The sequence below is a fragment of the Lagenorhynchus albirostris genome, chromosome 18, assembly GCF_949774975.1.
Source record: "Lagenorhynchus albirostris chromosome 18, mLagAlb1.1, whole genome shotgun sequence".
NCBI classification, from domain to species: Eukaryota; Metazoa; Chordata; class Mammalia; order Artiodactyla; family Delphinidae; genus Lagenorhynchus; species Lagenorhynchus albirostris.
In genome coordinates this window covers 52,266,858-52,290,316 of record NC_083112.1, presented here as the reverse complement: position 1 = coordinate 52,290,316, position 23,459 = coordinate 52,266,858, and positions in this window count along the sequence as shown.

Below are 23,459 nucleotides of genomic sequence, written 5' to 3'. Positions count from 1 at the left end.
ATACTAGTCAACATCCAAACCTGGTAAGAAATTATGGTTCACAAGTCCATCCCTTTGAGAGATTCATTCCTTCATCTGCCTACCGTATGAGACTTTGCTCTCAATTTAAAGAAGTAGTTTTTACAATTTCACACAATAATCTTTCCAAGTCTAAAAATTTGGTGAGAAAACCCTACAGCCCAAGAAGGAACTGGTGGCAGAGCTTGTTAACAACGTGAAGGACTGCTTTGTAAGAAAATGAATTCCCTATCACTTAGAGACTCTCAGACAGAAACTAGATAACCTGCTTCAGGGATGTGTTTTAGAAGGTGTCTCCATACTGGATGGAAAGATAACTAATCTTGCATAAGGTCAATTCCAAACATGAATTCTGTTATTCTATCATCTTTGTCTAGTAGTTAACAACAAAACTCACCCTTTTTTCAGATCTCAATGACAGAAAACAGCTTGGATATAATCATTTTACTCTTTAAAGCCTACATTTCTCAGGCTTCAAATCACATGGTACAGAATATACAATTTCCTTTTATCTGTTTATTAAATTTCTCAAATTTTGTTGACTTTCTTCTTCCACCTTTGACCCTCTTTACTGATTAAAATTAGTTTTAGTTCTTTTTACAGTACGTATATGTATGTGCATGCACAGGAGAGAGGAAGAGAGAAAGAACGCTTCCAGTCTCTATGAGGTTGAATGTCGAGAGAGAATTATTTTTATTCCTTCCAAACACTTTGTCAAAAGGGTTATATTTGCAGCAGATTACGAGGGTTAACAAGGGACTTGAGTCTTGAAGCGACATTCATCTTGAAGTAGCAAGCGCCCAGTCTCCTATAAATGGAATGTCATTTTATTTTTAGATGAAGCTTTTGCCAAAAGGGTCCAGGACACGGTGAACAATGTTCCGTCTGATTAGCAACCTTATTTAAACATGTGAATGACTGCAGTTCCTTAACATTATTTGCAATAAGTATTCCCTTAGTGAGGGTGTGTTATTTACATCGTTTAAATTTAAAAGAGGGGTGAAAAGCCTTTCAAATAATGCAGTCTTGTTCACTAATAACAGAACACAGAAGTTTGAGATGAGAATTCTACTAGAGGATAGTTAAGTAGGGCATCAAGGTATATTTCCAACCCAAGATCTCTTAAAGGATTCTCACTGACGTCTATGTTGCAACATTTCCTAAATCCAGATCTGCACATCCCGAAGTCCGAGTCCAAAGGCTAACCATTTAAGCAGATTACCCCCAACACCAACACACCCAGGATTAAAAAGGAGACAGAATATTACATAGGAACAAAATAAGTTTTGCTATTTTATTAGACCACTGCAGTCAAGAAAACCATGTTATGAAAAACACCCCTCTCCCCCAGTAGTTGGTTGGATTCTTATGAGTGTGTATGAGGAGGAATCTATGAGCAGGGAGCCTTGTGTGGCTATAATTCTCTGTCATTATGGAACAAGGTTCTGGAAGGTTTGTCTGCTAGACTATAAAAGTTGCACTTGGGGCTAAAAAAAAAAAGTACCATTAGGTTTCCATATCTAGATTTTCCTTTTTAAAAAAGCTTTTTGTTGAGGGACTATATAATAAAAAATATAATTTTAGCAATAAGCTTTAAAAAGTAGAAACTTTTTCAAGTCAAATTCCATTTCTTCCTTGGCCTCTTAGTCTGCCTACTTTTATTCTCAAGTGACCAAGCTCTCTAATGCTAGAGCTTGAATACAGCTCTTAAATTTAGACAGAGGACTAATTCATACAAATCATTGCCCTAAGGCATGTGCTGGAGGGTTTTTCTTTGAATGGACAGTGCTCTCCTCCGCAGAGTGAAGTCTTATGATATCCTTCAGAGAGAGGAAAAAGCACCAATTCTTTATACTACACAAAGCTTACAATAAGTTGGGGATTATTAAATCCAAATGGCAAGAAAACTGACCCCAGGGAGGGCAGCCATATATCTAGGTTCACCGGTTCTATCAGAGGATACAAAAGGAGTTACAGAACCCTGAAGTTCCCTATGACCTGCTAGCTCTCCTAACAACCTACTGCAGGATTGCTAAAAGGATGCCCAATGACTGTCTGCATCAGTATAATCTGGGGTAGCATTAAAAACACATATTTCTTGACCTACCCCAAACATGTTGAGTCAGAGTCTCTAGGTATGGGGACCAAGAATCTGCATAGTTAACAAATTCCTTGGATAGTCCTTATGCTAGAAAATTTTGGAAAGCACTACCATGGTGGCCAATCTTCAACTGGATTCCTCTCCCAAAGTAGGGACTGAAACACAAATGAATGAGTGGTTGAGTAGGACACCAAGTTCCCTAAAACTATTTTCTTGAAATTTAAATAGTACTCTGCTTTTGATGGACTCTCTTAACTGGCCTCTGTACAGATCATCTGGTGATCTCCTAGTCCCAGGCGCCATCTTCTCACATAGGAAGACCCTGGGCCTCTTTGGACAGTTGTAGCACCTCAGACCCAAGCAGCTACTTAGAAGCTAAAATTTCCTTTGTGGCTACTTTCTTTTTCACACAGCAATGGACTTTGCCGCCTGCTTTATGAGCATGACATATAGTCAGAGTTTAGGCCTTTGTTCAGTGAATGCGCCATCTGCAATTTAGGACCCCTGCTCTACTGAAACCTGGAAACAGCAAGACAGGTTACTCCCAAGAAGAATTTTCCTATCACTTTTCAAATATTAGGCCTTAACATAAGCTTCTGCCCTTGGGAATCGTTTCAAAGAGAAAGTACATTGGAAATCCTTTGATGTTGCCTTATATCAAACCAACACATCATACAAAAACAAATTGCATTTCATAGGCTGGCAGTCACAAGGAAAGGATGGCAAAAACTCATTAGACGTATCTCTTTTTAAAAAATGAAGCCAGTGCCTATCACAGAAATCCCAGACATAACCATGATAAATAGCATCACAATATATTGCCTGTGCTGAGGAACCAAGATGGCGGAGTAGAAGGACGTGCTCTCACTCCCTCTTGCAAGAACACCAGAATCACAACTAGCTGCTGGACAATCATTGAGAGGAAGACACTGGAACTCACCAAAAAAGATACTCCACATCCAAAGACAAAGGAGAAGCCACAATGAGATGGTAGGAGGGGCGCAATCACAGTAAAATCAAATCCCATAACTGCTGGGTGGGTGACTCACAGACTGGAGAACACTTATACCACAGAAGGCCACCCACTGGAGTGAAGGTTTTGAGCCCCATGTCAGGTTCCCAACCTAGGGGTCTGGCAATGGGAGGAGGAATTCCTAGAGAATCAGACTTTGAAGACTAGTGGGATTTGACTGCAGGACTTTGACAGGACTGGGAGAAAAGAGACTCTACTCTTGGAGGGCACACACAAAGTAGTGTGTGCATCGGGACCCAAGGGAAGGAGCAGTGACCTCAGAGGAGACTGAACCAGGCCAACCTGCTAGTGTTGGAGGGTCTCCTGCAGAGGTGGGTGGGGTGGTGGTGGTTGTGGCTCACCATGGGGACAAGGACACTGGCAGCAGAAGTTCTTGGAAGTACTCCTTGCGTGAGCCCTCCCAGAGTCCGGCATTAGCCCCACCAAAGAGCCCAGGTAGGCTCCAGTGTTGGGTCGCCTCAGGCCAAACAACCAACAGGGAGGGAACCCAGCCCCACCCATCAGCAGTCAAGCTGAGCTCTACCCACAACCAGTCGCTCCCACCAGGGAACTTGAACAAGCCTCTTAGATAGCCTCATCCAGCAGAGGGCAGACAGCAGAAGCAAGAAGAACTACAATACTGCAGCCTGTGGAACAAAAACCACATTCACAGAAAGACAGACAAGATGAAAAGGCACAGGGCTATGTACCAGATGAAGGACCAAGATAAAACCCCAGGAAAACAACTAAATGAAGTGGAGATAGGCAACCTTCCAGAAAAAGAATTCAGAATAATGATAGTGAAGATGCTTCAGGACCTAGGAAAAAGAATGGAGGCAAAGATCAAGAAGATGCAAGAAATGTTTAACAAAGACCAAGAAGAATTAAAGAACAAACAAACCGAGATGAACAACACAATAACTGAAATGAAAACTACACTAGAAGGAATCAATAGCAGAATAGCAGAGGCAGAAGAACGGATAAGTGACCTGGAAGACAGAATCGTGGAATTCACTGTGGTGGAACAGAATAAAGAAAAAAGAATGAAAAGAAATGAAGACAGCCTAAGAGACCTCTGGGACAACATTAAATGCAATAACATTCGCATTATAGGAGTCCCAGAAGGAGAAGAGAGAGAGAAAGGACCTGAGAAAATATTTGAAGAGATTATAGTCGAAAACTTCCCTAACATGGGGAACGAAATAGCCACCCAAGCCCAGGAAGCGCAGAGAGTCCCATACAGGATAAACCCAAGGAGAAACAAGATGAGACACATAGTAATCAAACTGGCAAAAATTAAAGACAAAGAAAAATTATGAAAAGCAGCAAGGGAAAAACGACAAATAACATACAAGGGAACTCCCATAAGGTTAACAGCTGATTTCTCAGCAGAAGCTCTACAAGCCAGAAGGGAGTGGCATGATATACTTAAAGTGATGAAAGGGAAGAACCTACAACCAAGATTACTCTACACGGCAAGGATCTTATTCATATTCGATGGACAAATCAGAAGCTTTACAGATAAGCAAAAGCTATGAGAATTCGGCACCACCAAACCAGCACTACAATAAATGCTAAAGGAGCTTGTCTAAGTGGGAAACACAGGAGAAGAAAAGGACCTACAAAAACAAACCCAAAACAATTAAGAAAATGGTCATAGGAACATATATATCGATAATTACCTTGAACGTGAATGGATTAAATGCTCCAACCAAAAGACACAGGCTTGCTGAATGGATACAACAAGACCCATATATATGCTGTCTACAAGAGACCCACTTCAGACCTAGGGACACATACAGACTGAAAGTGAGGGGATGGAAAAAGATATTCCATGCAAATGGAAATCAAAAGAAAGCTTGAGTAGCAATACTCATATATCAGATAAAATAGACTTTAAAATAAAGAATGTTACAAGAGACATGGAAGGACACTACATAATGATCAAGGGATCAATCCAAGAAGAAGATATAACAATTATAAATATATACGCACCCAACATAGGAGCACCTCAATACATAAGGCAAATGCTAACAGCTACAAAAGAAGAAATCGACAGTAACACAATAATAGTGGGGGACTTTATCATCTCACTTACACCAATGGACAGATCATCCAAAATGAAAATAAATAAGGAAACAGAAGCTTTAAATGACACAATAGACCAGGTAGAGTTAATTGACATTTATAGGACATTCCATCCAGAAACAGCAAATTACACTCTCAAGTGCGCACGGAACATTCTCTAGGATAGATCACATCTTGGATGTGTCACAAACCAAGCCAGAGTAAATTTAAGAAAATTGAAATCATATCAAGCATCTTTTCTGACCACAATGCTATGAGATTAGAAATGAATTACAGGGAAAAAAACGTAAAAAACACAAACACATGGAGGCTAAACAATATATTACTAAATAACCAAGACATCACTGAAGAAAACAAAGAGGAAATCAAAAAACACCTAGAGACAAATGACAATGAAAACATGACAATCCAAAACCTATGGGATGTAGCAAAAGCATTTGTAAGAGGGAAGTTTAGAGCTGTACAAGCCTACCTCAAGGAACAAGAAAAATCTCAAATAAACAATCTAACCTTACCTAAAGGAACTAGAGAAAGAGGAACAAACAAAACCCAAAGTTAGCAGAAGGAAAGAAATCATATAGATCAGATCAGAAATAAATGAAATAGAAACAAAGAAAACAACAGCAAAGATGAACAAAACTAAAAGTTGGTTCTTTGAGAAGATAAACAAAATTGATAAACCATTAGCCAGACTCATCAAGAAAATGAGGGAGAGGACTCAAATCAATAAAAGTTACAACAGACACAGGAGAAATACAAAGCATCCTAAGAGGCTACTACAAGCAACTCTATGCCAATTAAATGGACAACCTGGAAGAAATGGACAAATTCTTAGAAAGGTATAACCTTCCAACACTGAACCAGGAAGAAATAGAAAATATGAACAGACCAATCACAAGTGATGAAATTGAAACTGTGATTAAAAATCTTCCAACAAACAAAAGTCCAGGACCAGATGGCTTCACAGGTGAATTCTATCAAATATTTAGAGAATAGATAACACCCATCTCTCTCAAACTCCTCCAAAAAATTGCAGAGGAAGGAACACTCCCACACTCGTTCTATGAGGCCACCATCACCCTGATACCAAAACCAGAGAAGATCCTACAAAAAAAGAAAATTAAAGACCAATATCACTGATGAATATAAATGTAAAAATCCTCAACAAAATACTAGCAAACAGAATCCAACAACACTTTAAAAGGATCATACACCACCATCAAGTGGGATTTATCCCAGGGATGCAAGGATTTTTCAATATACACAAATCAATCGATGTGATACACCATATTAACAAATCAAAGGAGAAAAACCATATGTTCATCTCAATAGATGCAGAAAAAGCTTTTGACAAAATTCAACACCCACTTATGAAAAAAACTCTCCAGAAAGTGGGCATAGAGGCAAACTATCTCAACATAATAAAGGCCATATATGACAAACCCACAACAAACATCATTCTCAATGGTGAAAAATGAAACCATTTCCTCTAAGATCAGGAACAAAACAAGGATGTCCACTCTCACCACTATTATTCAACATAGTTTTGGAAGTCCTAGCCATGGCAATCAGAGAAGAAAAAGAAATAAAAGGAATACAAATTGGAAAAGAGGAAGTAATATTGTCACTGTTTGCAGATGACATGATACTATACATAGAGAATCCTAAAGATGCCACCAGAAAACTACTAGAGCTAATCAATGAATTTGGTAAAGTTGCAGGATACAAAATTAATGAACAGAAATCTCTTGCATTCCTATACACTAATGATGAAAAATCTGAAAGAGAAATTAAGGAAACACTCCCATTTACCATTGCAACAAAAAGAATAAAATACCTAGGAATAAACCTATCTAGGGAGACAAAAGACCTGTATGCAGAAAACTATAAGACACTGATGAAAGAAATTAAAGATAATACCAAAAGATGGAGAGATATACCATGTTCTTGGATTGGAAGAATCAATATTGTGAAAATGACTATACTACCCAAAGCAATCTACAGGTTCAATGCAATCCTTATCAAATTATCAATGGCATTTTTTCTGGAACTAGAACAAAAAGTCTTAAAATTTGTATGGAGATACAGAAGTCCCTGAATAGCCAAAGCAGTCTTGACGGAAAAAAACGGAGCTGGAGGAATCTGACTCCCTGACTTCAGAATATACTACAAAGCTACAGTAATCAGGACAATATGGTACTGGCACAAAAACAGAAACATAGATCAATGGAACACGATAGAAAGCCCAGAGATAAATCCACACATCTATGGTCAACTAATCTATGACAAAGGAGACAAGGATATATAATGGAGAAAAGACAGTCTCTTCAATAAGTGGTGCTGGGAAAACTGGACAGCTACGTGTAAAAGAATGAAATTAGAACACTCCCTAACACCATACACAAAAATAAATTCAAATAGATTAGAGACCTAAATGTAAGACCAGACACTATCAAACTCTTAGAGGAAAACATAGGAAGAACACTCTTTGACATAAATCACAGCAAGATCTTTTTTGATCCACCTCCTAGAGTAATGGAAATAAAAACAAAAATAAACAAATGGGACATAATGAAACTTCAATAATTTTGCACAGTAAAGGAAACCATAAACAAGACGAAAAGACAACCCTCAGAATGGGAGAAAATATTTGTAAATGAATCGACGGACAAGGGATTAATCTCTAAAATATATAAACAGTTCATGCAGCTCAATATGAAAAAAAAAAACAACTGAATCCAAAAATGGGCAGAAGACCTAAATAGACATTTCTCCAAACAAGACATACAGATGGCCAAGAAGCACATGAAAAGCTGCTCAACATCACTAATTATTAGAGAGATGAAAATCAAAACTACAATGAGGTATCACCTCACACCAGTTGGAATGGGCATTATCAGAAAATCTGCAAACAATAAATGCTGGAGAGGGTGTGGAGAAAAGGGAACCCTCTTGCACTGTTGGTGGGAATGTAAATTGATACAGCCACTATGGAGAACAGTATGGAGGTTCCCTAAAAAACTCAAAATAGAACTACCATACGACCCAGCAATCCCACTACTGGGCATATACCCAGAGAAAACCATAATTCAAAAAGACACATGCGCCCCAATGTTCATTGCAGCACTATTTACAATAGCCAGGTCATGGAAGCAACTTAAATGCCCATCCACAGATGAATGGATAAAGAAGCTGTGGTACATATATACAATGGAATATTACTCAGCCATAAAAAGGAACAAAATTGGGTCATTTGTAGAGACATGGAGGGATCTAGAGACTGTCATACAGAGTGAAGTAAGTGAGAAAGAGATAAACAAATATCGCATATTAACGCATATATGTGGAACCTAGAAAAATGGTACAGATGAACCTGTTTGCAAGGCAGAAATTGAGACACAGATGTAGAGAATAAACATATGGACACCAAGGAGGTAAAGCGGTGGGGGGTGCGGGTGGTGGTGTGATGAATTGGGAGATTGGGGTTGACATGTATACACTGATGTGTATAAAATGGATGACTAATAAGGACCTGCTGTATAAAAAAATAAATAAAATTTAAAAATTTTTTAAAAAACACAACTGAAATGCAAAAAAAAAAGATTTGTGCAGTGTATGGAGGAGGTGCTGTGACTGATCGAATATGTCAAAAGTGGTTTGTGAAATTTCGTGCTGGAGATTTCTCGTTGGATGAAGCTCCGTGGTCTGGTAGACCAGTTGAAGTAGATAGTGATCAAATCGAGATATTAATTGAGAACAATAAACGTTACACCACGTGGGAGACAGCCAACATACTCAAAATATCCAAATCAAGCGTTGAAAATCATTTACACCAGCTTGGTTATGTTAATCACTTTGAGGTTTGGGTTTCATGTAAGTTAAGCGAAAAGAACCTTGACCGTATTTCCTCATGTGATTCTCTACTACTGAAACGTAACAAAAACATTCTGTTTTTAAAATAAATTAACAGGCAATGAAAAGTGGATACTGTACAATAATATGGAATGTAAGAGATTGTGGGGCAAGCGAAATGAACTGCCATCAACCACACCAAAGGCTGGTCTTCATCCAAAGAAGGTGATGTTGTGTATATGGTGGGATTGGAAGGGAGTCCCCTATTACGATCGCCTTCCAGAAAACCAGACGATTAATTCCAACAAGTGCTGCTCCCAGTTAGACCAACTGAAAGCAGCACTTGATGAAAAGCACCTGGAATTAGTCAACAGAAAACGCATAATCTTCCATCAGGATAACGCAAGACTGCATGTTTCTTTGATGACAAGGCAAAAACGTTTACAGCTTGACTGGGAAGTTCTGACTTGTCTGCCATATTCACCAGACGTTGCACCTTCGGATCTCCATTTATTTAGGTCTTTACAAAATTCTCTTAATGGAAAAAATTTCAATTCCCTGGAAGACTGTAAAAGGCACCTGGAACAGTTCTTTGCCCCAAAAGATAAAAAGTTTGGGAAGATGGAATTATGAAGTTGCCTGAAAAATGGCAGAAGGTAGTGGAACAAAACGGTGAATACGTTGTTCAATAAAGTTCTTGGTGAAAGTGAAAAAAAAATAAAAAAGGTATTTCCTGTGCTGTTTTGCTTTGGAATTTTAGTCCTCTCCCTTGTTTTCATTCAAGTGATTCAAACACAAAGAAATAAGATTGTCGTGCATTAACGCCAGGAGAACACTGGCCTGTGATGTGATGCCACCCTTGCCGTCAAGACCTTTGTTTGAGAAAAGTAACTGGACAGGGCAGCATGACACCATGTGTAACCCGTCAGAACTGGTGGTTTTCCTGATGTTCCTTCTCTTGGTCATGCTGTAGGCTTTTGTGACAGGAGCAGCTACTGTGGGGTAATTACGTGTAGTTACATAAAACGGACTAATGCCAGACAAGCACATTGCCTAAAAGGACTGTTTGTGTTCCCTGTTAAATGTTTTACCAAGCTGACCATGCCCTTTATTTACCTCTAATACAACATGCTTATTCTGCCCCATCTACTGTATTCACCCTGCAAATTTATGAGGCTCTATTAATCTTCTGCCCTGCTGACTATCTCTGTTGCAAAGTGTCAGCAGACTTTTGTACCTTGCTAATGTACAAAGGGCTTCCTATGAGTAATATCAGCATTTTGCCTTTTAATTGCACATATAATTTTTAGGTCTTACAGCTAATAAGGGAATTGAGACCACAGTTCATCACTGTCTTGAATGGTACTCCAGGGGTGTGGGGACTGTGGAAGCTGAGAGAAGAATATAGCTGTTCTGGTTCCAAGCAATAGTTTCTCTCATTATAATGGTACCATCCACACTATAGTGTTAAGGGTCTGTCACTTTTCCCATTATGCACCCTACTTTCCTGGGGCTTTATAACTCCTCAGTACAAATGTATTCTTTTTTGAAAAATTTGTGTGTTAGATATTAGCTCATGAGTAGTTTTATAACCCTTCATATCAATTCCCATAGAAATTAGCTGTATGATATTTAAAATCTAAGAAACCAACATGATCGCTTGGCCGAACTCCTGAACTTCTAAGGCTTTCAAATGGGTGCACTTTTGCTAGTCCTTCAACTGACGTTTTTCTATTGGAATTTTTTTTTTTAATGCAGACTTAGTTTTAAGTACTTTCAAGGAAAAAATGTTAAATGGGGGATTAGTGTTTGCAATGTGGGCATTTTGCTTTTGCATTAATAGCCTTTCACAAACATTTTTACTATGCCTGAAAAATGTGCATTATTGATGAGTGTACTTCTTACTGTGCAAAAGCCATTAGGAAAGAAACGAAAGATCTGTGGCAGGAAGAGGGCACAGAGAGGGCCTGGGTGGATGGCGTTTTCGTCTAGCAGTTAGCGAGCACCCATAGCTGTCCTGTCTAGGCTGGACTATTTCATTTGCATCTTCTTCCATAGTTACAAAAGCCCTAAAGTACAGATTGGTATACAGCTTAGGATTTATCCTTAAAATCATGCTTTAAAACATGCTGTTCCTATAGTCATTCTCCATCTTCACTTTTGCCTTGTTATTTATTCATTTATAATCATTCATTAAAAAATATTAATGAAATATCAACTGTATGCCAGATGTCAATATGTGATGTCTCTGTATCATTTCTATACAAGATTCTGTGGTTGTGGTTGCTTCCCATTTGCACAATGGGGCCCAGGAGGCTGATGGGCAAGCAGCGGCGCTTCCCTCATGAAGGGGCAGAGCCGTGGTGTTAGGCTGCCCCACATGAGCAACAGGACCTTCTACGTGGTTTTTGTCTCACTGTGTCACATGCTATTTGTCTTAAGCATTTTTTTAAACCATGATCTGCGATTATTTCACCTAACTTACAGTAAAACAAAAATAAAACCAAAAAACAATAACCACTGCTAACCCTGTCACGACAACTTTATAACTAGAAGAGCCCTGTTATTCAGGTAAGTAGAAGTTTACATGGATTATTTTCTTAAATGAAAATCAGTTTGATCCAAAGAATAAGAACTTTATAGCCAAAAAGTTCCTTAGAGATTACAGCAAAAACTAAGAGCGTATCTTCAGAGGTTTTTTTAATAGCTTAAAATCTGTGCTTATCCTAGAATAACACTTTTCTGCTGTCAGCTTCATCATCAGTAATACCAGCCAGTTATATTGATTAAGAACACATATAACAACATAACTCCACAAACTGTTTATCAGCATTGGAAATAAGACTGCTTTTTCGGAGCACATCAGCTACTGGAATCCTTCTTGCTTTACACAGGGAGAATTCTCTTGGGACTATGACAGTCAATAAGTCAGATCTATAGAAGGGTCATAGATTTGGAATCAGAGACGAAGTAAGCTTCCTGGGAAAGCACCTTTGAGGAAGGAGACATAAATTTGCGTTGACTTTTTTTTCTTTCTTTTTCTACTAATATTTAGTAGGAAACCAGTAATGTGAATGTTTTGTACTTTTTTTCCTGTCATTGGGATCAGCGTCCACCTTAAAATACTTTCAGAATAGACACTGCTGTGATATTCTAACTGGTGGGTGCATTGACTTATTATGAGGACTATTCTCAGTCTTCAAGTTATATTAAGATCGTGTGACCATGTTCATGTATCAAACAAATCAAGCACCCCTGGGTGCTCTGGGGTCAGAACACCCAGGTCTGTATTCTGGTCCCACAACCTACTAGGTTGTATAATTTAGGCTAAGTTACTTAACCTCTGCCTGCCTCAATTTCCCCATCAAAAAATGGGGATCAAACTGAACTACCTCAGATAGTTGTTGTGAGGATAAATTATATTATATAAGGAAAATACATAAAACCATTCCAGGCACTGAGTGCTAAATGATGATTTTAAAACCATTCCAAAGCCTCATTTCTCTCTCAGTCAGTTTTGTTGCTACCTCCATGAACATCTCTTAAGCCTGTTGAATAGAGAAATAATTTCTCATTTTTTAAATTCAGAAAGCAGTTTTTACAAAATAATTGGCAATCCAAAAGTAAAAACTCAACGTTTTTCAAAGTTGTCTCTACATTATGTCATGGTGCTAATTTTAATAACTGCATGATAAATCTATGGGAGAATCTAGAGGGTATTTTTTTTAAATTGTAACTGAGAGATATGTATCCTGTTGGAAATGATGAAAAGAGACTTGGCTACTGGGATAAAAAGACTCTAAGATGACCCCCAATGATCACTGCCTTCTGCTATTCAAACTCTTGTGTAATCTCTTCCTTTGAGTATGGGCTGGACTGACTGACTCGCTGCTACAATAGAAGTGATGAGACCCTATTTCTGAGGTTAGGGGATAGACTGTGGCTTCTGTCTTGCTCAGTTTCTGTCACTGTCTCAGATCACTCACTCAAGGGGAGGCCAGCTCCCGTGTCATGTGGCAGCTTCATGGTAAGTCCACATGGTGAGAGACCAAAGCTTGCTAAAAACTACATAAGCGAGTTTAGAAGTGGATCTTCCTGACCAGCCAAACCTTCAGATGGGACAGCAGCCCCTGCTCTGAGCTTGAATAGACCTCATGAGAAACTGGAACCAGAGGCACCCAGGTGATGGTACCTGGATTTCTGGCTCATGGAATGGTGAGATAATGTGTTGTTTCTTCAAGCTGCTGAGTTTGGGGATAATTTGTTACATAGCAATAGATAACTAACGCCAATATTGTTGACTCAAAAGAGCCAGAAATTTCCAGTCTCAGCAGGAGGTAAACCAGGGTTTGGAAAGCTATGGATTGTGAGCTAAATTCACTATGCATCCTTTTTTTTTTTCTTTCATTGAGATATAATTAACATTCTTTTTTGTACAGCCCCCAAGCTAAGAATTGTTTGCACGATTTTTTTTTTGTCTGTACCCGAAAGGTTTTATAGGAAAATCTACCCATTACACTAGGGCAACTAGGACTCGATGATCTTTCTCTGGGAAGCCACAATCATTCAGCTCAACAGGGTCCAGGAAGAACTGAACATGGCAGCCCTGACCAAGGTTAACAAAGTCATTTTCCATATCTGTGTCTTCAAACAGGCTGAATCTCATACCATGAAGCATCTTCCTCTTTGTTCCCCTAGGTAACTCTTTCTCATGTTCCTAAATCACATGTTACAGCACCTCCCCTCTACATCCAGTCCTGCTGTGCTTCCAGATCCTATAGAAATGTCATTATTGTGTTCCGTACATGGAGCTCAATGTTGACAAAATAGCACTCACCACACTGATTAATTCTCCCTTTGTGTTTTCACAATTTTAAAAGGTTATAAAAAAGAAAACAAAACAAAGAATAATATGTTACAGATACTTATATTTGGAAAGCAAGTCCTGAGATATTAACTATCTGTCCCTTTAGAGAAAAGTTTACTGACCCCTGAGATAAACCACTGCACTTCCCAGAGGATGGTCATCCCTCCTAAAGTCACCTGAAAAAACTGCAGACTGTAGAACAGAGTTGTTCAGCCCTCCAGATGGTTGACTCTTAAATGAGTTGTCTTCTCTAGTCTGTGCCAAATGTTCTGTGTATTCCTCTACACAGGAGTGAAATAATAATTATCAACCATCTCTAATTACATAAAGTTATCCAGATAGAGAGTACTTAAAGAAAGAACAAAAGCACCCTACGTGACTATGCACATATCGAATTTTATTTTTAAGTGTGTAAGTTAAATGAATGTTCTTAAAAGTCTAGGATTGAATAGACTGTATGTGTCACAGAACCCCAGTAAATGTTGCATATTAATTCTGTGTTCTAGATGCCAGGAATCCGCAGGACTTAGGGCATGAGGACAGTCAGACAGTCACCCTGTCCGTGGCTGCAGTAGAAACAAAGCAATTCTAGACAAGTGCTACTCAAAGTGTGGTCCATGGACCAGTCCTCATCTATGTGCTGTTTCTAACCTGTTTATGGTGGGAAAAGAATGAAAATGGGAGAGAAAGCATTTAGAAACTAGTATAGCAACTGATGAACTAATCGTTGAATATAATTATTAAAAAGATTAAGTCTTGCCTTTTGTATATCTTTGGGGTTTCTATCTAATTTTTCTTGTAATAATTTTTATCATATTTTACTAAAGTATCAATCTACAAGGGTTTGGGATTTTTTAAAAAACTTGTCTTTCAATACAGAGAGATTGAGAATGGTTTAGGAGGTCATTAAAAAGCCTCCAGTATCCTGGGGTTAGGTCAAGGTTTTTATGACAAGATCTATTTCTACCAATATTATACATATTTTGGTCAACCATAGTTATGAGCCAAAGCCCACAAACTAAAAGAAATACATATATGCTGACCAAATATTTGTCATAGGTACTCAGGATGATCATATACCAGTCCCACAAAAAAGTTAGGACATCTGTCTCTTTTTTCCAGATGCCCTCTCCTCTCAATATTTAGTTTAATATTTAAGGAAGATATGCTAAAGACAGGTACTTCTTTCCTCTACTCCATTAAATAGAAAAGCTCTAAGAATGAAAGGGATTTCAGTAAGTGGATGGAGATGTTGAAACTTTGCAACACAATGTACAGGGATGACCAAACCCTTGACACCATCATTGGGTTCTATCTCCATGACAGACATTACTACCAATCAACACATTCTTTCCTGCCTAGCCAAATGCAGCTGCATTTCTCATGAGAGCATTCCAGGGAGCCACTACTAATCAATCAGAGTGATCCCATGAGCTGAACCCTCTTTGCCATTTCCAGTAAAATGAGAAGAGCAAGGGTATCACAAGAATTAGATCCAAGCCTGGTTCTGACAGCCAGCCATTTGAATCTGATCCACTCTCATTAGATCTGTATGTGTCATCTGTAACACATGGGGTTAGCCTCAATCAGGGATTCTCATGTTAGAATTCAGTGTAGTCTTTAAAAAACCCTGATGCCCATCCCCCAACTACTGATTGAGTCCTTTTTTAGGCTGCCCAATGGCAACTTATGCATCGGTAATTTTAAAAGCTGCCTCAGTGATTCTAACACACAGCCAGACTTGAAAGCCATTGGATGAGAGGATCTCTTTGGTCCTTCCAACTCTAATATTCAAGACTCTATGATTGTCTGAAGCAATAATATGTCAGTCACACAGACTCAGAGTCAACCAATTAAATTGGATTGGTTAGGACTTGAAGAGCCAACATAATCCCTTGGGTGGTTTATAACTAGAGAGCATAAAAGGCATAGGGATTTTGAATTATGAGGTAATAATTCTATCTTAGGTGCATGTGATCACAGCCACTCAAGCGTCACTCTTATGGTTTTTATGATTCCTCAGGATACCTTGTAAGACTTATTACAGCCCCATAAATCACGGTTACCTATTACTACAGGTAGTCATAATTTATAATAATAATAACTGTTAATAATAATATGCATTTTAATGATCCAAGTTCTTTTATTTGAGGATCTCAATGTATTTTATAGATCTTAACTCATTAATTTTAATATTTCTGTGTAAAGGGCATAAGCCCATAATCATCATCCCATTTCACAGGTGTAAAAACTAAGTCAACTAGTCAACTGAGTATGTGTATCACACATGCTTAAATTCAATCCAGAATCTAGAGGTTTTATTCTTATGATGCTAAGCACCTAGAGGTTTAAACATCCTCTCTCAAAATTTCCATAAAGCATAACCCTATCTTACTTATTCATCCACATCTATTATTTCCCGGACTCTGAAGATACAGAGATGAGTTAATGCCCTAGTATGGGGATGAAAGAGAGACACATTAATAAATACTTATCATAAAAGTGACAATTGCTTTAATAGAAATATGTCTGTGGAGACATGACTGTGTTGAGACGAAGTGGGCTGACTTCAACATTGGAAAAGTTGGGGTGTGGGTTTTCCAGAGAAAGTGACTTGAGAGCTGGGTTTTGCAGAACACCTTGAGTCCAGCCTCTGCAAGAAGGTGGGGCAGTGTGTTGCAAGCAGAGGCGTTTTGTTGAAATACAGAGGCATGAAGGAGATGTCTCGTATGTGTGAGTGGGAATAGGGGCAGATAAGGCAGGAAAATTAAGTTGGAAACAAATCCTGAGGTTCCTTTGACATCCTAAGGATCGTGATCTTTTTGCTACAGACAGTTTATATTCATGGCTTGTATTTATATATACATCCTCCTTTTCATATGAAAAATTTTTTTGTAAGCAAACGCATAACAAAATAAAACAACAAAAAAAGTTTTTTAATGTTCTCTTTAGAATGTATTTTAAAACGATGGGAAAATAATAGAAAAACTATGCCATGGATTTCTATGTTTTTGCAAGCAAGGCTCTCAGAGTATCTCACTCATTACTTGCTGATTTCCTGAACTGAGAGATGAGGGAGCCTGTTTAGACCTCAGAATTTTAGAATTAAAAAAGATCCCAGAGGTCAACTTCAGAAGCTTTTGAACTACCCTCCACCAAACAAGCCTCTGTTCTCACCCCCTGCCCAATGGTGCTCTGTAGCATCTACACAATGTGTTCTGTGGGATGCTAGGCTTTCAAAGTGCCCCATTACAAAGAGAAGGTTCATGGTCAAGTAAGTCTATAAAGCTCTTCATTCTAGAACTCTATCTTAAAATGCCCCAAAATGCATTAGGATTATAAAGACTGAGAGAAGTCCTGTAGGAGCCAGTCTTGTTAAGTTCATTTAAACCAGTATTTCCCAAACTTATTTAATAATACAACTATTTCTTTAAGAACTCCAATTAACAATCAGCTTTTTTTCTCTCTCATATTTGTCACCTAGTATTACTGATTTTAACCCTCCCCTTTCAGACTAGTGAACTTTCTGGCTTCCTTCCTTCCTTCCTTCCTTCCTCCCTCCCTCCCTCCCCTTCCTTCCTTTCCCCCTTTCTTTCTTTCCTTTTTCTTCCTGGAACACATTCTTGGTTTCTAGTAAGTTCAAACAGAAAGAAGGTTGTCATATCACCCTATACTTTAACTGTGTACTCAGATTATATTCACAGCAGACTCAAGGGTTGCCCACCTCTATTGGGAATAAAAACAGAATTCTCCCTTCAAGGGCTTCCTTGAGGTTCATCCTTCTTGGACATCTTTTCCTGGCCACTCTTTTCCTCTGGGCTCAAGTACTCCTGAAGATGTGCCCTGCTTACCTAACTGTCAGCTATCCATGGTGGCTATGAGCAAAATATCAACTAGTCTGTCTTAAATACTCCCACACAGCAGCTAATAGAATCCTTCATTCCCAATTCAAATGGTCCTTTAAAATGCTGGATGAGCCTTTTTGTGTGATGCCAATTTAAGAAAAATACATTAAGCTGCATTTTTCTTTTGATTCAAAGTGAAAATAACTTTATTGAGTCCCAAGGAAACATTTCTAAATATTGTCGTAATTAAGAATTCTACTTTATAAAACAGAAGAATGTTACTGAACAAATGGCACTGCTTTTAAAGCCACAAAATCATTACCATATGGCCCTATTTGAGGTATAGAAACTCATGGAACATCTACTCATTCATAGCTTACATTTGTAAAGTTCTTTATGACTCAGAAAGTGGCTTCACAGACATTTTCTGATTGCAAATTCAAAGCTACTCTTACAGCATGTATCATCATTGTACCTGCTTTACATTTAGGGAAATCAAAGCTCAGAGAAGTATAGCAGAATTGCTCAAGGTCACGCTGCTGAGCTTAGGCTAGAATGAGTTGAATGCATTTAGAACCTCAGGTAAAACAGATCCCTCTCTAGGGCTCAGAATTCATAGATGACTGACTTTCTGTGGTTGTAACGTTGCCTGACTCCCTGTGGTTATAATGTTGCCTCCATAGTCAAGCTGGGAGGGCCAGGTGTGTTCCCAGATTTCGCAGAAAGGCTGGCTGCTCTGTGCTGGTCCTAGAGCACCCAAGTGGATGCTGCAGCCCAAAGGTCCAAAATTGCTTTTGACTCAGGTCTGAGCCTATGGGTGATACTTTCACCGTACCCAACCTCTACCCTGGTTGCCATAAGCCTAGGAACAAGAATTTCTAAACGACTTTCACGCTTTTACAAGGTGTAAGATGTTTCCCTAGGTCTAGCAGTGCTTCTCAAACATGGGCATGCATCAGAATCACCTGGAGGGCTTATTAAATCAGTTTTCTGGGCCACTCTCCCCAGAGTTTCTGATTCAGTAGGTCTGGAATGAGGATAGAGAATTGGCATTTCTTACCAGTTGCCAGGTGATGGCGATGCTATGCCCTGGGGACCACACTTTGAGAACCACTGCCCTAGAGTCTCTCTTTCCCTCCTGAGCAAGCTCTCCTCCTTCCATTCATTTGTTTTGATAAGAGTTGAAACGTTACTTTAGAAATTAGACCTTGGGTACTTCCAGAAATTAGGTATTTCCTCTTGTCTTAGATCTCAAGTTGCTCAATTACAAAGTGAGAGAAAAGTACCTTGATTACAGAAGTTCCACGATCATTAATACCAGTTCAGTCACTATATAGCTCTTAAGCTTTGAGCAAATAGATACCTTGATTGTGTTGTCTATATGTGTACAGCCCAATAGCTTACACATATAAAATTATACCCATATTTAAAATAACCTAATAATTTTTACTTAAAAAAATTAATGATATATAGAAATCAAAGTGAAATCTTTCCCTACTGTGGACCTGACTAGTTCCACAAAGTTACTTGTCTAAAAATATACAGCAAGAAAAGGCAGAGTCAGATGTAGAATTCAGGCCTATTCATTCCCCTTACAAATTTCCCCCAGGTACACTACTGCACAACAATAACAATAGTAGATAAATAGTCAAATGGGCTTTGGAAAGCCTAGTATAGAACCTGACAAGAAATAAAGTGATGCATCCACCTCTCCAGGTATCTATTTCAATGGTTCCATTAGTAATAGAATTTATCTTCTGGATGCATAACAGAATAAAAAGAGATCTTTAAGTATCTAAGTACAATACATATTACAGTACAGCAATCATTTCTGCAAAACTCAGGGGTGTGATTTCTTTATGCCAAGTTTTTAAGTCCCCTTACAGCTCATCGACGAGGCTTTCGGCTAAGTTCAGCCTGAGAGATGTTTATGTTCGCATTTGTAAATGTAAGTAAGGGTCTCTTTCATTTCTAAAAATAATCCTATCAACGAAACTATTTCATTCCCCTTTAGAATAAACGACTTAAAACTCCAAATCTAAGAATGATGGCAAGATAAAGAAAAGAGTTGGGCTGATGAAAAGTCATCCGATAGTTTAGATGGGGGAAACTGAGGAAAGGACTTCATGGCGATTTGACTTGCCTTCTTCTAAAGATAGGAGCTTACTTTTGGTGCACCGTGCTTTATGCTTCTGGTTTACCAAGAACTTCTTCTTCCTTACTTGCTCATACACCTGAAGCAGTCATCTCTAGAGTGACTAGAGAACACCAAATAATGCAACTTTCTGGGAATCCCACCAGGACTATGATATTGAGTATAGTAGCCACTAGGTAGGTGCATATGAATGTTGAGCAATAGAAATGTGGCTAGTCTGAATTGAAAGGTACTGTAAATGTAATATATGTAAGATTTCAAAGCCCTTGCTATGAAAAACAGAATGTTTAATATCTCAATAATTTTTTATATTGCTTACATGTCTAATGATATTTTGGATATATTGGCTTAAATAAAATATATTATAAAAATTTTAAAAAGATAGGAGCTTAAACAGCACAGGGTTGCAGATAGTTCACATGAGGTAAAGCCAGCATGGATAGCAATAATGTTTTTCAAGGCCAGCAAAGGAAATGAAATTCTGTTTAATTCAGTTCAATGAGTATGAAGTAAATGTGCATTTGGCAATGTTTTAGTCACTGGGAATGCAAAGATGAGAAGTGCATTGTCTCCATCTTCAAGTGATTGAAAACGTCATAAAGCAATGATTCAGAATGAAATGGTTTCAGTTTCATGCTTTACTTACATTGCCAAAATTCAGCATGGATCACATTAGACAAACTCAGACATAATATAAGTCTGTTGGACTCAAGGCAACAAACACGTACTGGGTATTGGGCACTTCATACAAGGTCAGGGATGCTCAAGGGGCATGTGGTGAACAAGGCATTGTACCTGCCCTCAGACTGTGATCCAGCTCCTCATAAGAATGGCAGAAGGACATTTGCAATAACACAGATGGACTTGGAGGGTATTATGCTAAGTGAAGTAAGTCAGACAGAGAAAGACAAATACTGTATGCCATCACTTATATGTGGAATCTAAAGAATACACCAAACTAGTGAAGATAACACAAAAGAAGCAGATTCACAGATATAGAGAACAAACTAGTGGTCACCAGCGGGGAGAGGGAAGAGGGTAAGGAAAAGATAGGGGTACGGGATTAAGAGGTACAAATTATTATGTATAAAATAAGCTACAAGGATATATTGTACAACACAGGGAATATAGCCCATATTTTATAATAACTATAAATGGAGTATAACCTTTAAAAACTGTGAATCACTATATTGTACACCTGTAACATAATATTGTAATATCAACTATATTTCAATAAAAAAGGAATGTTTACAAGAATGCAAAACTATCTAGAATTCAATAAGGTAAAATTAGATCTGGTATCCAATCAAGGATTACCAAGCATGCAAAAAGATAGGAAAATATGACCAAAAAAAAAAAAAAAGAGTGGCAGGAGGAAAAAGAAGGATGGAGTGTGTGACAAACGTTCTGTCAAGGGAAAAATCATGTGTAATTCCTAGGAAGTATATTTCATTAATAAGAAGAATCTATGTCTTTCCAGCATCTGAGTTTGAGACCTGAGTTCATCAAAATCCCATGGGCTTGAGTGTGGGGCAGTTGGGAGTATGTCCTGTGATCATTTCACCTTCAGAAATTGGCCCTGCATTTTTTCTTTTTTTACTTTTTTGAATATATTTTATTTGAAGATAACTGCTGCCTAATAATTCAAACTGCTCTCTTCATTGACTTTGTCTCTTAAATATTAGAAGAGAACAATAGTACTGCAGTAAAACTATGTCATGTGACAAAGATAAAAGGGAAAGTCTGGTCCAAAGTTCTAGGCCCTGCATATTTTAACCGAGATTATTATCTGTAACTTGTTTCCTACTTGGGGGCATGAATGTTGGCTCAAGTGGGAAGCGAATACTGAAAAAACAGCTTTGAGGTTAGGAAAAGAGGTGAGACTGCAGGTCATGTGAGACCAGAAGAGGACCTGGAATCAAAACATCTGACCCCTTCTTCCTCTGTGTTCTTGCTGTAGCACATTCTGACCTTCAGCCAAAGTGCCTACTATAGCATTTGATTTTTGACAGTTCTTAGAGATTCCTAAATGCAGGGACATTGTTTTATCATTGAAGATCTAGAAATCGGCACTAAATCTAGCACATATACTACTCTTAGCAGATGTTTGTCGACCACAAGCCTGGAGAACATCAACACATTTGGGGAGGTGAGAGAAAAAGACCAATGGATCACACTGTATGGTTTCTTTACACCAAGCTCCAGATGCCCATGTCCCTTGCTATTCTATACAGTAAACTACCAATAAATACTGAAGGAAGCAAAGACAAGAAGAAGGAAAAGTCATTATGCAATTCTTAAAAATGCATAGAAAAAAAGACTGGAAGGAATTGTGCCAACATTTAAAATCTTTCTTGTACAGTGGGATTATGGGTGATGATTTGCCTATGTTTAAATATTTTTCTCTGATTTCCAATTTTCTAAATTCAGCATGTCTTACCTTTGCAATAACTTTGTGAGCTGCAAAATTAACTATCTATGTCCCTTTTTTTTTTGGCCGCTAAACGGATTAAAGGCAAATTTATAGAAACTGTGGTAATTACATAGGTGATTGTTTGGTTGAGTTGTTTGAGATGTCATGTCAGGAAGTTTAATGAAATGAAATGTGTTGAATATACACTAAGTCTCTCTGCAAAAACTAGTGCCAATTCACTGTGTTTGTATTTACAATTATCATAGTATCAGTGAAACTAGTAATCAACAATACTTTTATATTTCTTTCTTAGAGTATAGATTAACCTTTTCCCCTTTTGCAAAGGATTATATAAAAGGAAACTAATTTAAATACAAAATGAATAACATTTGCAAGTAAAACCACAAAAATTCCTGGGGCTTGTATTTCTTTAATGTTGGAAATATTTGTTAAAAGTTATATTTCCTGTTGTTTTATATTTAATGAATATGACTTTGCCTCCAGAATTTGATTTTTTACACACTCTCCAGAAGCACTTCACAGAGTATCATAAGCAAATCTATTTTTAAATGCTTTGAACATTTTAATAATAATTAGTGTTTCGTGAACACTTTTTGTATGTAATGCTAAACCTCTGAAATTGACTTTGAAGTGCATGTTCCTAAACTTCTAATCAGGCTTTCATTTAACTAAATCAGTAAGCTAAAACCTGATAAAATCATAAAGGCTTTCAAAATTATTAAAGGGAAGTGGTTTTACTTAAAGGGTCTGCTGTCTTAGTTTGTGGTTGCACAAACTTAAGAATTATTTTTGTCAGCACATTCCCTGAGTGCTAGGGGAAAGGCCCTATTAGGCACTGTGGAGAAAACAAAGCTTAATGTGGAATGGATATTGCTTGCAAGAAGCTTAAAGTCTAATTGAGAAAAAGAAGACATGAAAACACACACACTGAAAGTATGAGAGAAAGTGATAAAGAGAACAAGAAAAGCACAGATAAAGTGCTGTGGAAATAAGAGAAGGGGATAAGAGATTAAGTGTCATGTAAGCTAGACCTGGAGGAATAAGATGCAGATATGTAGAGATGGGTAGGACAAGCATTTCAGCTTTG